A 15,642-nucleotide genomic window follows, 5' to 3' on the forward strand; every position below is an offset into this window, starting at 1 on the left:
CCAACCTAGCTAGCTTCCAGACTCCTGCTATTTCTCTTCCGCTAATTTTCTGAGACAGACATTAATAAGATAACCATAATCTAATTCAAATTCACGGAACCAAATAGAGTTCCTCATATGAAAGGAGCTTTCAGTCGAGGGAGGTTGAACCACGTGCAATTGCCTCAATGGATTGCTTGGAAAATGGCAAATAGATCCTCGGAGAACACTTCTCAGGGGTACGTACTCTGTTGTGGTGTCGATATTTTCATGAATGCGCTGTAGATTCATGCAAGCTCGTTCTGCGATTTGGTTCTTTCGTTGCGCTGTCGTCTCCTCGAGGTATATGGTTTGTTCATTGAAAAATATTCAAATTCGCAGCATGAAATTTGCAAAAAGTTATTGTGCAATTTACAAGATGCTAAGCATCCATGTTCGTAGTCGATAAATATTAATTCGATTGCGTGACATGACGTACCTTTCCTGAAAAATATCTCCTTACTAAAGTTGCTTTGCAGCATGTTTCTGATTGGAAGATAATAATACAAAAAGGTTTTCTTTGAGGTTTCAGTAATAATAATGGTTGTTCTGTTATCATTTGTGGGATTTGTGGACTGAACTGACTGGTTCATCTTTAAAGGGACATTGGGATTTTCTATATCTTTTTAAGATTGGTTTTTGTGCTAAAGAATGTCGGTTTTTCGGATTGGGTGTTCGTTGCAGTTTGCGGATTTTCCGTTCTTTAGCATGTGGTTTTCGGTTTTTGACTAAAATACCTGTCTAATGGGCTTCGGATTTGGTTTTCAATGAAGTTTTCGGACTGTCCTATTTGGATTCCGTTTTCTCTTCGATCCAAGTGGCCATTATGCGCCCCCACTGATCTCGAATAGCCGCGAAACCTCCGTATGCTCCACATGTCAACACCGTATCGGATCGATTAGGGTTTTGCGAACTGTGATGTGAACAATTATCGGTTTTGACTGTTTTGCATGCGGTTGTCGGTTCTGGTCGAATTTTTTTTGGAGGTTTTGCGGTTGTGGATAATTTTTGCAAACGGCTTTGAGGTTTCTAATAGACCCTCTTATCCTTCCGTACAATGGAGTTCTACACGGATTCTTGCTTTGCAAATCGAAAATCTCTCTTTCTAAATATACAGATCTTCCTTTTCGTTCTGTTCCGTATCTTAAATTACAGTAGGTCTTGTTTAGTTATTTCCTCTAAATTTGTGAGGAATTCTTTTAATTTTTTATTTTTTATTTTCTTTTTAATTTTTCTGGAAATAAAACGCTGTTGTCTTTCTCACATCACACTTGAGTTTGGGACTGAAAGTGAGAGGAATGTAGGCTGAAAGCTGGGGTGTCTGTGTCAGACAGCTTGATCCTGCCTTTGTCTGCATTATCATGTATTAACTTTTTAATTTTCCATTCCAGCATGAATTTTTAATGTTCTGTAACACCTTTTTTTCTTCTTGAACACTAATAATATAACTAATTTATTTTCATCCAAAGATGTCTTTGTAATTTTGTTTTTTGAGCCATGTTAATGCATTTTCAATCTCGAAAATTATCAATTTGGGTGCCCCACATTTATCAAAGAGAGTCTGTTTGATCTTGGCTGTCTTCCTCCAGCTATAAGTGAAATATCGGAGTAACTTTCATCAAATAATGATGACAAAATTGTTTACATGTCGCAATTATTTGATTTAGCGCCCTCCTTCCAATAGCACCCCTTCTGGAATAAGTGCCACTCTCCCTCCTGTTTTAAGTCAGAAAGTTTGAAAGGTGATACTGTTTTGCTAAAACTTCATCTGTAATTTCATGCTTGCATGACTGATAATAATTGTTACATGTATTGCTATTTTTAAGCTTTTCATCATTTTTACACTGGCCTCTGTCAAGCAAAGGGTAAAATCTGGACTTCAAAACTGCGATGGATATCCTGGTTTGCTGATGCGAGTAAAGAATTGATTAATTGAGCAAAAAGGTCAAGGCTTATATTGAAGGTCAGCAACATATAGTCTGATCATAATGTGTACTTTTAAGTAGTTGTACCTAAGTTTAAGTGACACCAAGCTACATGTACTTTTTTTCGAAAAAGTTGCTTCTTGTAATACTGTAAATACTGCTAGTAAATACTGCTAGTTTGGGTGGCATGTTCATGACTTGCTCTGCTATAATGGGGTTTCATTTTCAATAGAGTTACTAAAGTGGAGACTAACACATTTTCATGATTTGGAGAATTTTCATACATCAAAGTAAGGATTTACAAATAGGAAGGTTCAAATTAGATTGAAATGTACCAGAATGTTAATGCACTGAAGGTGAAAAGTAAAGTGTTCTTAATTCACGTAAACAAATGTGTCACTTCATTTTAGGATCATGATCTACTTAAAAGACTTGGTAGTAGCTAGATACATGTATCTATAAACAGAAATTGACTAAGTTGGGACCACAAAAATTACATTTCTGGTAAAGTGACTCAGCAGATGGTGTATATAGTTGGCCACAGAATAGACTATGATGGGGCAGGTATTCTGAGAGGCCAGCAACACATGGGTAGATGGGATCACAAATATAACACTTCCCGTAAAGTGACTCACTTAGCAGATGAGGTGTATAATTGGCCACAGGGTAGACTATAATGGGGCAGGTATTCTGAGAGGCCAGAAACACATGGGTAGATGGGATCACAAATATAACACTTCCCGTAAAGTGACTCACTTAGCAGATGAGGTGTATAATTGGCCACAGGGTAGACTATGATGGGGCAGGTTTTCTGAGAGGCCAGCGGTATATATACGCAGCAAAAATTGACCTAAAAACTCCCCCACCCCTGATCTATCAGGAAATTGTGCCATTTCAGTCAGAATGTAAACACAGTACAATAATATGAGACATTCCTTTATTGAATGGGTTTAATGGGAGTGTATTTTTCAGTGAGCTATTTGGGTGCTACTGTTTTACCAATGTATGTGTGGTTTCCTTTCAGACCATTTGATTTTGTAAGGGGTTTTGGCAACAGATTCATCGTTGCTGTTATGTTTGGAGCCACTTCCAGCACATGCCTGAATATGTTTTTACAACCAAAAAATGGAATTTTTCAAATGCCTGACCCAGCTGGATAGGTGCAGGGTAAGTGGTTATACCATGCCAACCTGATTTTGAACAAATTGAGTGTTTATTTGATTTTTTTTGCTTTTTTTCTCTCACTGTTAAAATCATTTTTAATTAGAGACTCTAGTAGCTATAGGTCAAATCAGTTGCCATGGGCCAGTATTAGTTTATGAACAAATTTTAACAAAGTTATATGGAATTTAAAGTACAGTTTAAATGACTAGGAGCAAATACATGTATGGTTAGCAGTGTTTTCAGGCATTTGGTTTGTGTCTTAGGCAGTTGTTAGTATCCGTGTAGCATTTGTTGCATTCTGCAGAGTTTGCAGCAGTACTGCTGTGGATGTTAGGGCCCCGGGGCCATCCTCATTTAGTGGTATACCTTATCAGTGCACGCATTGTTCCACCATGTGCCTGTGTTGTGTTTGCTGTTCTATAGCATGGGATTCTTGTCCTTGAAGATAGCATTTCTTGGTCTTTCCTCCCCTCAAACCTAACTGCAGGGTTTCTTTTGTGGGGTCTATTTCTGCAAGCTGCCACTTTAGCATTGGGTAGGCCAGTTGGGTGTTCTAGCACCTTGGGGTGTGACTGTAGGTGCAGCTCATGGGCCCCTTGGGCACCTAGCCTCCATTTGTGAGATGGGTGCGAACTTGATATTGAGTTATTTATTTATTTATTTGGAATATTTAGACAGGCTGGCTCACTTGGGCTTTTAAAAGCAGGTTGAAATGTGGGCCTCTATAAATGATAACAAGGCCAGATGACCACACTGGGAGCCACATTTATTACTCTTTGTTGAAGTCTGTGAATTCTTTTATTCTTTAACTCTCAAGATCTGATTATAAATTAATTCTCCCTTCTTGCTGCTGCACATTTGCATATTCATCAGTTATGAGAACTTTTCTGTTAGATCAAGAAAACATCCTCTACCTGATTAGTTTGAGTATTTTCATTGCCTGTTTGTTGGATAATGTAAGGATATTATTGGGAGAAGTTACATTTTAATCGTTTCTGGGAGTTAAAGGGTTAATGTCCCCTGCTTATAACCAGTACAGAGAAGATGTAGGAGAGTATGGGGCCTGTGGTTTATCATCCTTGGCCAAAATACTAGAACGTCTAACCATTTGCAGATGTTGTATCTAAGGCAGCACATTCTCCTCATTTATTTTAAGACCCTAATTGTTGTTGTGGTCTGGGGCTTGAACCCTCAACTACCAACACAGCTGTAACACCTTCGTGACGTAAGAAGAAATGACAAGGACACATCCAAACCAGTGGCTAGATACTTTAATCTCTCTAATCATTCTGGGCAGCATATGGCACCTTGGGGCCTTTCTCTACATCTAGGCAGTTTGGAGGGCTACAAAACTCCAGAACAAAAATTATCTTTCAAATAGGTACTCTTAAGCCCCACGGTATCAACAAATGCTTTTCATTTAACTAATTTATTCTTGTTTTCTTGTCACCATATTCCCACCAATAGCATAGCTCCATTTTCTGCATATAAATACACACACAAACCGCAATTCCTCCAATTGCTTTGATGAAGGGCTATTGCGGTTAAAACGTCAGCTTTTAAACTATACACAGTGGCCAATTTACATTATTAACTCAGTCAACAATACTAAATTACCCTGTCATACTCTCCCATTGATGCAGCACCACAGTTTCTTGAGAAACTTACCCCCTTTACCTGCACAGCAGTCCAGCACTCAATGTGAGCAAGCAGAAAAAAAATTCCTCTGTTTTTATTAATTTTTCAGAATATTGTCACTGTTCTTGTACACAGGATCCTGTTCTACCCATTTTTTGCCTGTCTGACAACTGACAACAGACTGGTTGGGTTTTCTCTGGGTTTTCTTTATGTTACAACCAGGTGGGCCAGCTATTACTTTGTTTATGAAAACCAATTTAATCAGACTGTGAGTTTGTTTTTTAATTATCAAGTACAGTTCTCAGAACTCTAAAATGCCAATACTTAATTGAATTATTACGCTAATATGGAATACTACTCTTGGCTTTGAAATAAGTGATGTTTATGTTAATTTTGGACCATGTTTTGTACAAATGTCCTGGTAAATGGGGAACACAGCATGGCTTACATGTGAAACAAAAGACCAATTTGGTTCTCTCTGCTCAATTAACCCTATCAGCCCCAAGGGTAGTCAGCATGTAAGTTCTCTCTCCAGTAATATTGCTGAATCATTCATTGACAACATGGGAATAAAAGAAAAGATTCCCAACTCAAGAGGCTCTGATTACAACATGAATTCTCCTCATCAGTACCACAGGAATTTCATAGTGAAGAGTCTAGAGAGTATGGATATTGATGTTTGTTCCCTTTAACTCCCATGAGTGACCAAGACAGAATTTCTCCTTACAATATCAATAAAATATCAAGCAGACAAGTGATGAGAATAAAGAAAACTATCAATTAAGGGATTATATGTTAATCCAATACCAAATTCTCCAAAATAACATCATAAGAACTGTATGGTAGACAGTAAGGAGAATTACTAATGAGATCTAAGGAGTTAAAGGGTTAAGGTGTTATACTACAGTAGAAGTACTTTATCAAAGTGATTGATGAAACCTAATTGACATGGAAAGCAAACTAGGGTAATTAGTTTTCTTATATTCTAAAACAAATATAAAAGACTTGTTTGTTCTTCGCATATGGAAATCAATTTTATGTTTATTATATTCTATTTTAATATCCGATCGTTTGAACTGTAAAGTTGTAGGGGCTAATTTCAGTGCAATGCAGAATGTGCAGTGAACATAATAAACTGACCATCTTGTATCTAATTCGGATATGGCGGGCATTTCGATCGACCTAGCAACCATTACTCTGTAACGAGGTTAGTAAGGGTTACCTCAGTTCTCATATGTCACCAGGGGTCGTAGATACTTTTTCTTGTTTGAAAAAATGGTCAATAATGAGTTGGAATTGATTGATATTCTGCTTACCAAGAAGATAAACATAGGCATGCGTAGCATGCAAGAGTCATTATTTTGGCTGGGAGGGTTAAGATTGTAAACTTTTTGTTCCTAACACTATCAGTTTTGTAACAGAAAAAGAGCATAACTTCTGAAGTAACGAAAATATCGCATTACTTCACCTTAAGAGAAAGGAAAAAAAACTAATTTATCTGAACTCACACAGGTATTTTTTGGTCTATTGTCTCTATTGACTAAAAACCCCTAAGCAGAAATAAAATGTATCCGTGCCACGCCCACTGTTGTCGCAGCTGTTGTTTAGTCTCGTCTCACGACGCCCACTATTCCCCGTTAGAGAGAGAGCGTGTTGCGTGACGAGACCAAAGAGACTACGCCTACTGCCGTTCCTCATTTTTTCCAGAACCAGTGTAAAAATTGCTTCTCTTTGTTCCGATTTTAATGCGCGAGACATGTTAAGAGCGACGGTCAGGAAATATCGACCAAAATCTTAATTTCGTGGCAAGAGTTGAAAAATCGCTTTCTTTCGTTTTTTGTCCATAAGTAGCTTTTAGGTAGATAAGATACCTGATGTGGATTGTTCCCGCCAAAAGCTTTTTATTTTTTAGAAAAATTAGAATATCGGTTTTTGTGGTCGGAGTCACAAAATTGGCTAATTATTTACGTGAAATTTGCATACATCAACTTGCCTCTCGTTCGCAAACAAAGTCGCACGAAGGAATTTGGACACTTTATTTCAACAGAATCACTGTGCTTCTTTTACTAGAAGATTCTTTTAGAGCAAAAGCGACTCTCACCGAGCAGAAATTATTCAAAAATGAGGAATAGGTTTTATGGATAACAAAAACTCCGTTTTGTTATTGATTTTCGACGGCAATGTTGCACATGTGGTATAACTCCAAATTGACTTCATTCTAGTTAAATCCCACATTTAGACATACATCTAAAACATACCTGGGAATTAGCTTGGGTTATTGAAGGAAATCTCTATAAGGCGGTATCGAAGTTAAGGGATTTTCATGGTGGGTCGGCAGTAATTGTGTAAACACTTCCAGTTTCGAAATCCATGAAAGTGGATATTTGATCCCCAAATACTCATTTTTCTTAATCCTTGTAGGTTTTACAGTTGCAAAGTTGCGTTTCTACTTAAAGAGTGAGATAGAAAAGGCAAACTGGGTGAGTTTTGGCCATTTTGAAACGCCAAACTCTTTGTTTCGTGACTAAACGTGATATTGGGGAGTCGATCAGTCACGGAATCACAATATTAACAATGCATTTCTTGACGGCGTACGAGAACGGTGTAAGGGTATAATTGAATGAGTAAAACAGCAAGTTTTGGAAAATATGGCTCTCAAAACTCGGTTGCCATGGTAACGTCAATGCTGACGTACAAGTCACGACGACTTTAAAATGTCCCCAGATGATTTTTAGGAAAAGTCGCTGGGTTTGGTGCTCAAAGCTTGAGTGGTTTCGAAATTAATCAACTTTTAAGCAAAGGGGGCTTCTAACCTTTCCCGGTCTAAATAGGGTTAAGGGTGTGAATAAAATAGAAGAACGTATGGAATGCCACGAGTAAACGTAAAAGCTAAACCTCGCTCAACTTTTACGTTTACGTGCGACCTTTCAAACATTTAAATATCTATCTATTTAAATTACGCGCCTAAAAGCTACGTGTGTATGCACGTGAAATTTACGCGACAGTGGGAATCCACCCTTATTCACCTACCTAGACGCGAGCAGTAACCAATTAGAGAGCACTCTCATGTAGTAGGCAGTCGAGTAACATTCATAATACACCTACGCCAGGCGCGCAACAAAGTTATTTCCCTTTTTCACTTTCTTACTTTACCTTGAAATCAGTCTTGAGGTACCGCTTTGCCTCCTTTAAAGCTTCCTTTTGTGTTTTTGCCCATGTAAGACCCATTCCGTTTTCCCCGAGCTGATGCACAACGTTCACAAGATCTTCAAATGCCTGCACACCAGAACAGCTTACGTAATCTAACCCTTGCAATGACTTGCGAGTCGAAGTGGAACAAACATGCACAATTCTTAGCAGTGTACTGCGACTCATGGGTGTGAAATCATGCTCGGCAGAATATTTTTGGTACTGGCAAACGATTCGTTCCGGTATCATGTTCCGTACCACATTTGGAACTTGGACGACCTCGTTAGTTGACAATGTTATTGTCTTGACTCCGAATGGAAGATCTTGAATTACATGGGAGCTTGTGATAAAGTCTAGGAAATGCACTAATTTTGCTTCAGGTATGAATAACTTCGTTTGTGCATTGGTAGGCACCAGTTTTCCACTGCCATGGACTGCATCATGCTGCCTGGTGACCTTAAACCGATAACTTGTCAGGCCTGGGATTCACTGTTGAATTGTTGCCAAGCTAACCTTATCAGCCATTATGGACAATATCTGCCTGCGAGAATCCCTTTCGTTTGCATTTTTGTAGCAGTTTGCCAGCGTGTACATCAATTCTTTATCCAAACCACTAGAACAAGTGTGATTTCCAGTTTCATTTTGTTTTGAGGACATAATAGATTCCCAGAGAAGATCTAGGTCGTTAGGCGCTATTTCACCAAGAACAGCTGAAACCGCTTGCTTGGCTTTGCGCTAAGGTGGTCAATAGGTTCTTCTGACTTCATTCCTGTAGTGCTTGTCTCGGTTTCTTCTAAGAGGGTTGATAGTAAATATAATGACGTTTCTTGCTCTAGTAAGTCATGTGCTACCACCGAAGAAGGAGTACTTGCAGCAATTGGAAGGTTACACATCACGCCCTAGACAAGGACGCAAAATAAATATAACGTAAACTGTATTAAAAAAAATTAATTGGGTACATAATTATCAAAGTTAACCAAAACTTAGACAAAGATCAATAATCCCTCCTGATATTTGTTGCCTTTATTATGGACTAAAAATAAAACCTTTTTTGCTGCCTTCATTTATGATAAAAAGTGCCTAATTTATTACATAAAATACCTTTCATTATGACAAATAAGTACGAACTTTAAAGCGAGTAGTAAAGGAACCCGGAGTGGTATATTGGAAACCCGAAACGTTTTTCTGGGCGTTATTCACCGTATCCTTAACCTTGAGAAAATCACATGAACTCGTATCCCTGGCGGTATAAGGTGGAGGGATGCATGTGTGTAGGTGGGGGCAAGTGGAAGCAAAAATGCAGTTTCTTTTAAATGAACCCTTTATTCTTAAAAGAACAATTTGGCCTCAGCTTACCATCGCGGACTACGTGGTCTTTAACTTGTTGCCACTGCTTCAAGTTCTCAGATTTTGGTGAGAATAAAAATAGAAAATCTGCTAAATAAATTTCAACTGTGTGCAGACGCAAGGGCGACATAAAATGCACGGGTTATTAAACCTCTTCATTATCTGCGGAACTCAGGAAAAACTGACGTAGAAGGCACAAAATAAGCATATGGCATTGTTTTCTTGGATACCAGCACACAGCGTGAGGTCTACGAAATCGGTTAATTTGTGCTCTCTATCCCTATTCGTTACATTTCAAGGAAAGGCAGTAAGGAAACGGGGCCCGCTCATGCAGATTTTGTGATGATAAGGTCCCTATCCATTTTTTTTTTTTTTTATCTTTTTTGCCTCGCGGGCCTTGTTTGGTGCCACTGTTAATAACACTATTTCCATTGAGTCCCAGTTCAGAACTTACAGAAGTCTCAATGGTCTCAGTTTCCTCGTAGGAAAGGTTCTTGGTCTCCGGAAGCTTTGTGGGCAGCTCCCCTACTTTCTGCATGTCAAGATTAACCCGGCAGTTGCGACAAATACCTGTTGAGTGAATCGATGGAAAATGCAGGTTTTTGCTGATACGATATAATCACTAGTCTGAACAACTACGGTCTTAATTTACACAAGTAAGGGAACCTGTTTTAAAACACTTAAATGATAGATTTTCCTGCCCTTTCCTATACTTCAACTCTTCAATTCCCTACCCTTTGATATACCTGAAGCCTGATAAAGGTACCCTTTAGGGGCTGAGTCTCCCTGTAACTATCTATAAGCCATCGGGGAATCTGCTTTAAAAAGCTGTAATTTTAGGAGTCTGGTGAAGGCTTCTAAATTTACCTTTTTGCTGCTACAATCACTAATATAAAATGTTAGAATAATGAAAGGAAAAGAAACACGTAAATAAACAAAGGCTATTGAATTTGCGACCGTCACGGCTACTTAATTATTGAAAAAGTCAAAACAACAAAAAAAAGAAAAGTGCCTACAAAGTGCTTTAATTGAAGTGTCAGATTGGACCGCCATTTTAGAGCTGGTCTGTTTGGTTGAAAAAGATGAAAAATGATGTATACATACCTGAACCAACTGGAATAAAAATTCCCAGTTTCTCCATATCAAATAACAAGCACTTTTGCCAAGTCCTCTTTCCGCCTTTGCGTTTTTTGGGCTTGTCCGCCGTGCTTCGAGATTGGCGGAGGAACTCAGCACAGATTCGATCCTCGACGCCACCCAATACCAAGGGATGAGCGGTGCCGGGGACAAATCGTTAATTCCGAAAGGTCTAACTCCGAAGAAAAGGATGTAGATACTCTTCCCAAAATAAGTTCGATTTCGGTTTCTACGTCAGTTATTGACAAGGAAGACTTAAACAGGTTAGCCGAGAGCTAATCAAATTACATCCTGATATTTATCAGGGAAAACATCTTACACTGAAAAGGAAAACTTCCACCTTAACAATGAGAAAAAATAACCTCTCTTTGGCCGATTAGCTTTTTTTTTCAATAAAAAAGGACGAAAAGCTCACACCAGAATCGTTTTCAGTACGCTTTCGTGTATATTCCGGCCTGCTGTGTAAAAGCTCCGCTTGACGTTACGGTCACGCAACAAGAATTGTTTACTCAGCCGTTGTAAAAAAATTGAATGAATTACTGTCATTTCAAAACCTTCGCGTGAGGCGCTGTAAAGAAAACCCATGCTGATTCCAACATATTATCTAGGAAAACCTTAAATCCCTCTAATGACATAGTTAAAAGGAAAATCTGAATTATATCACATAGTGAAAAAAACATTTGAATTAAGGAGGTATTTGCGGGATTTTTCACGTTTGAAAATACAACACTTTCCTGCGCGTTGTTTGCTATTTATGAACAACAATAAAGATAAGTCATATAGTTTCTGGGAAAGTACGGCACTCACTCTATCAAAATTCGGTGTCATGATCCTTTGAATCGTTTTTCCTTGAAGACCAAAAGTCAGTTTAAAATATCAATTTCACACTCGCTTGCGGGACCTTTCGGGATCGTCGCGGGTCAAATTAGTTTTTCTCAGTTTTCTCAGAATTAAAGCACTCCGGAAGAAAAAGAAATGCATTGAATTTCTTCTATTCTTAGTAGCTTTTTATAGTCAGAAAATAAGCGAAATTCATTTTTCAACTCTTGCCACTCAATGGTCGATATTTCCTGACCGTCGCTCTTAAATTCCTTAAGACACGAGTGCTTCTTCGAAAGCGGAATGAAAATTAATAACTTATCATTTACAGAGTTTGTCAGTTTTCGCATTTTTCCGTAAGAACAACATGTGAAATGACACATTTGGCTTGTGGTTGACAGCTGGAGCTGTAACCGGAGTTTTGCAAAATAAAAATGTCATCGGACAGGCATAGTCTTCACTCCCGTAAACCCCCCCCCCCCCTCCTCCCCGCTTATTATTGACCGCCCATTCATATCTTAAGTGCGAAGATCCAGAAAGTTCCCGCGTATTTCCAAGGTTCACTTACAAGCGTTGACAGTCACCACTGTGATTTCTCTTGTTCAACGAGACTCTTCTTTAAGATCTGCCTGCCCCACCCAGGCACTGCAATACTTTTGATATTTTCGACAATTAGCAATTAAGCTTTTTTCAATTAAAAAAAGTTAGGGTCGTACTTAGAAATGTCCCTCGACGGCAGGTTTCAACCGCAAAGTAAAGACAATTTGGAAAAATTTTCCCAAGTGTGACCCATTCCTTATATATCAAACATCCAGAGAGTGTTCCGGCGAGAAAAAAACCCGTTGTTACACGAAAACTAATTATGCTAGAAGGCTGGAGTCACGTTTTCACTCACTTTCCACTAAGGTTGTTATAATTGCTAAACGATTCAAGTTTCGCTTTGCGTTATGCGTTTTGTTTTGATTGAGTGAAAACATGAACCCCTTCTTTTTTAAACTATAAACTTTAATTCATGCGAAGAAATTGTTAGTGGTCATTACATCAGAAGACCAGATGGATGCTGCCTTTTCAAAACATACTCTCGAAATTGACATATTTCAAGGCCTGGACAAGGAACCTCGTAATCATTTTCTCTAGCTATGCCTTAATTATCAAATCCATCAAATTATTCAAATAAAAGCGCTGAATTAAACCTTTTTCCAGCAAGACGATCAAGGTTAAACCAAAAATCTTAAATGAGGCCGGAAATTCACCGGAAACAGTTCAAGATAAAATAAGCGATGAATAGGTCTTATTCAGTGATTTAACAATAAATACGCGCGGATATTTTGCGATTTGCGTGGCATTTTCCAAGCCCCGTAGGGTCGAGTTGAAAAAACAAAAAGTGGGCAAAATGTGTACCAGTATCGTGTTATTGCATTGTTATTTCATTTACTAGTATTTACGTCTTACATCCCTATCAGAGCATTGATCATACAAGACGTGTGCGAAAGACGAAAATAATGCAGAGAAAACAAAAAGAGTGTTCTGTATAGCCAATAAAAGATCATCGAGTACATTTAAGAGTTTTGATCAATCGTGGCTGCCATTTTGTTACTCCGCTCTCCGTCCGCATTTTTCCCCTTACAGTGTAATGCTAAGGCAATTTTTTTGTATGATGTGGTCTTGATCAACATTTTTCTTTAAAGATTCATCACGTGCTTATTAGGTTCGCCTAAACCTCGCCATCGCCATCCCCACCGCCGTTTCCATCGCCAGTTCAGCAACTGGTATGTTTTCGAAAATAGTCATTTACCGTTTTTATGCATGTCGCTTTTCAGGATCTTCTCTGTTTACAAATGTGACATACATTATTTTTTGTTCCAGGCAAAGGAGTATGTTTCAAAATTTGGCGGAATAAATAATACAAGAAAGAGTTCCATACAGGTATTTAATTTCAGCACTTGAAGGCTTTTTAATTTAGATATATGTCTTTAAACCATAAAAAGTAAATATCTGACCTTTAAGGAAAAACCACCATTAGGTCATATGAGGTGAAAATGCTAAGGCTTAAAAAATAATCCAGGCTCTCTAAAGAGTTCTTTAGCCAATGAATACCCTGGACACAATTGGAGGCCTCCTGCTAGTCTTTTCCCGCATTTTTACTATAAATTGTATATATGAGACTGGCTGGTTGATGCCCTGGAAATATTTTATGTGATTGTGGGAAGCGGTAGCTGTTGTTTGAAGATTTCACCTTCAAAATCAAGAACGTCACAAAAAACAAGGCCGATATAGAAGAGGTTAAAACTCTGAAAAAATCCATCTTTAAGGTGGCAGAGGCCGTCGAGAAATTTGCTCTTAATAATAGCAAACGATACCTGAGTGGAATGAAACCTTCAAAAAGGATTTTTTCCTCAAAAATGGGTGAGCTTGTGGCCTTGAATCCTGTTTATTTTCAAAGTCTATTCCTCTGTTACTTACTGATTTGCTGACTGACCGAGTGAGTTGTCTAATTTCCTAGATATTGTAAGAACTCAGGTAGAACTCAACTATTTAGAAACGTTATTGTTGATGTCATCGCTTCATCTGTTATTTTAATTTGTTTGATACTTTGATTTTTCGCGATGGAGAAGGTAATAAAAGTAGTTCTTGAACAATCAACAAGAGAAAAAAAGATTCCTTCAAAATTGTAAAACCCTTAGTCTTGCTCTGTTTATTGAAACTTTTCTTGAATAACAGATTCGTGAGTAACACTTTACTAACTGAAACTGTCGAATCCTACAAATACTCTCCGCTTACTTCATACTATACACTGAGCTAAAAGTTGGCCGATCGTCTGCGATGCATATAAATGCAAGATTTTTAACCGTACTCTTAAAAACTCCCTAAAGAACTCTATAGTTCTCCAGGAACGAATTGAGTTTTGAAAATTTTTAGTCCGTCTAATACTACTCGCTTTCTCATCAGTTTTACATTGAAAAAACGTTGTAAAATGTTTGAAGTCGTCGAGTAGTCGTTGAAGGCAAATAAGATACAAACAATACACGTCCATCCAATAAGATTATGAAATATTTGTGTACACCACAAAACGCTTCTAACAGGGGTTTATTAATTTCCGGAGTGTTTTTTAATTTCCGGAGTGCGAATTTTACGATTATTTAGCTCAAAAGTCCTTAAAGTAAGACTATTAATCGCAAATGGCATTTCTAGCGATTAATAGTCTGAAAGCGTCTTCTATCACGAATAATAATCGTGGTAAGTACGACTATTAATCGCGTACAAACTCATTAATAGTCGTGTTTGACTGGCTTTTAGACTTAATAGTCGTACATCGCACGGTTAATAATCGCATCTGACAGCAAATGTCCTTATTTATCGCGAGGAAACGTACTCTTCTCCAAAGAAAGTTCAAGCTCAACCTTTTTTTGAACGGCCGCCATTACGACCAAAAATTCAGAATTCAGTATTTCTTCGCACATGGCTTTTTAGGCAATAAATGTCACATATTTGAAGTTTTCTCGGGTTCAAGTTCTCAGTGAACTTCATTTCTGTTCAAAAAATGCGTTAACCAACAAAGTTTTCTTTGTTTTTCACTCTTCCACGAAGTACAGCGCGGGCTTACGGTGTTGTGAGAGACGTAATTAGCATTTCTTCTCGACGATAATGTACACAAATACGTTAATTTTCGACAGGTTCGAATAAATTGAAGTTTAACCGAGAAAAAATACAAACAAACAGCCAAGTAAGTCGAAGTACGTCAAATTCTTCCCAATTACAGCTTCTTGTGAAGCTGGACGTAAGTTTGCGAGCGAGCGACAGATGAAAACGGCAGCGGTGAAGAGTGCCAAAGATGGAATATGGTAAAATTTTTTCATGCTTTGATAACTTGCATTCCCTTGCACTAGTAGTCTTGGAAAAGCAGAATTGGAAATTGCTAGGCTTAATCCTTTGAAAGGAAGAAAAAGCCAATGTTTAATTGATATCCTTTCCCCGTTTTGTTTTGAAGATACGTAATCCTAGAAAAAAATGCATTGCATTTATGTTGGCGAAGGAGAGAGAAATTTTTGAGTCGCGGCCAAATTTCTCCACGCTGCCAGACTCTTTCCAAGACTAGTGCGTTTCCGAAATGGATTCTTCAAGGGCAATAGGGAGAATAATCTAACGGAATGGAAAAACCATTCGCGATTTTTTTTGTGAAAACGTATTTTAGAGTTTGCAATGTCACGCCCATTCGGTAAGATGTTTGTTTTGTGATGGCGATATTTATTTAACGGCAAAATATAGTCGTTTTTTACCCGCAACTGATTGCAGGCAACAACAAGAACGGCTTTCCTTCATTTCTTTAAAAAAATAGCTTTACTCTTTCATTCAATAAAGTTAAAAATTAATAAAAATATCTGACAATAGTGCGTGACCATCGACT

The 15,642-nt window shown here is 38.1% G+C and overlaps 1 long non-coding RNA gene across 2 annotated transcripts; it reads left to right on the forward strand.

The window, feature by feature from the left end:
• The first annotated feature begins 16 nt into the window (after positions 1 to 16).
• Positions 17 to 6,278, forward strand: LOC149052004 (uncharacterized). Of its 2 annotated transcripts, XR_016188266.1 has the most exons (4): positions 17 to 218; positions 1,845 to 1,981; positions 2,968 to 3,110; positions 4,881 to 6,278. It is a non-coding gene; the product is annotated as an uncharacterized LOC149052004 (long non-coding RNA). The 2 variants fall into 2 exon arrangements; XR_016188254.1 differs by lacking the exon at positions 4,881 to 6,278 and having other exon boundaries at positions 22 to 218; positions 2,968 to 3,751.
• The last annotated feature ends 9,364 nt before the right edge of the window (positions 6,279 to 15,642 follow it).

The sequence above is a fragment of the Pocillopora damicornis genome, chromosome 1 (assembly GCF_964200805.1).
Source record: "Pocillopora damicornis chromosome 1, jaPocDami1.2, whole genome shotgun sequence".
NCBI lineage: Eukaryota > Metazoa > Cnidaria > Anthozoa > Scleractinia > Pocilloporidae > Pocillopora > Pocillopora damicornis.